A 1,252-nucleotide genomic window follows, 5' to 3' on the forward strand; every position below is an offset into this window, starting at 1 on the left:
TTCAAGAGGGACTTCAGACGTGGCATCTGGCCCTTCTTGAGTTTACACCCAGACAAATCAACGGTGGGAATCCCTTCGCTGTCGACTGCTTCTGTTTTGCTACCTTCTTTGCCCTCTGGTTTGTATTCTTCTATTAGCTCATACGTGCGTCTCACCGTGTTGGATTGTGAACCTCCAAGACAATGGAAGCCTCCGAGACACGTGCCCTTGCTAATTTCGAGCGGCTCTGGTTCCGGATTCATAATCCGCACTGGAATTAACGAATTTTTCACCATTGCCGCGATACGGGACACGATTATTCCTGGGGGTTGCTCGGTTCTAAGATCCCTTCATACTTCAGCTTCGGAAATCCTGGACCATGAGGTAAGTATGCCGGAATAATGACCTCCGTTCTTCCTGGGATGGTGGTGGCCTTCAGGGCTCTTGCTGTTATTGTTGTCGGAATCAATACAGCCTCTAGTAGTGGGAAAGGTTCACCCTGGATGGTGACCTCCTTCTGCTGGGGGTTGGCTGTAATGGGATATTCCATCATGAAGTCCCAGCCCAAAATGACTGGACTGTCGATGCCTCTCATTATCCAGAAGGGATACTCCAAAATGCAAAGGTCCTAGTCGAACGGGTGCTGTCGCGGCTCCAAGGCAAGACAACTTGTCTCCAGACATTGAACGTATTACTGTTGGTTCTTCAGACAACGTTCCTCTTTCCCTTGGTGAGAACAAATCCCATACATCTTCGCGCATCAGCGAGACATCCGCCCCAGTGTCAAACAACAATAGTATCTCCTGATTGCCCACGTTCATCAGAACCCTTGGAATAATCGTTTGAGTCTTCTTCCTTCTCTTGGCTGCAGAGCGACCCTCATCCACAGCACGTACTAGTTTTCCGACTGCCAGGTATCCCAGCAGTCAGCGCCGCGATGTCCGTATTTGCCGCAATTGTAGCAATGTCTGTCGAATCGGTCATTGAATGGAGCTTGCTGTTGATTGGCAAGAGGGGAACCCCATGGTTGCGAAACTTGCCCAGACAATTGCCTGGTTGCACTCGTTGATCATTCGAACCATCTTCATATCTCTGACCTTGCCTTTGACCACGACCTTGGCTCGGTCCATGGCGATTTCCTCGACCGCCGCACCCGCGGGTACGCTCACTGCCAGAGTTTTAATTCCTCATCAGGAGCTGTACTTGTTCACACAGCTTCTGGATGTCATCCCTCAGACTAGTGATTTCATGCGTTGCCGCGGCAGGAGAGGCA

Source organism: Priapulus caudatus, unplaced genomic scaffold (genome assembly GCF_000485595.1).
Source record: "Priapulus caudatus unplaced genomic scaffold, Priapulus_caudatus-5.0.1 Scaffold703, whole genome shotgun sequence".
NCBI lineage: Eukaryota > Metazoa > Priapulida > Priapulimorpha > Priapulimorphida > Priapulidae > Priapulus > Priapulus caudatus.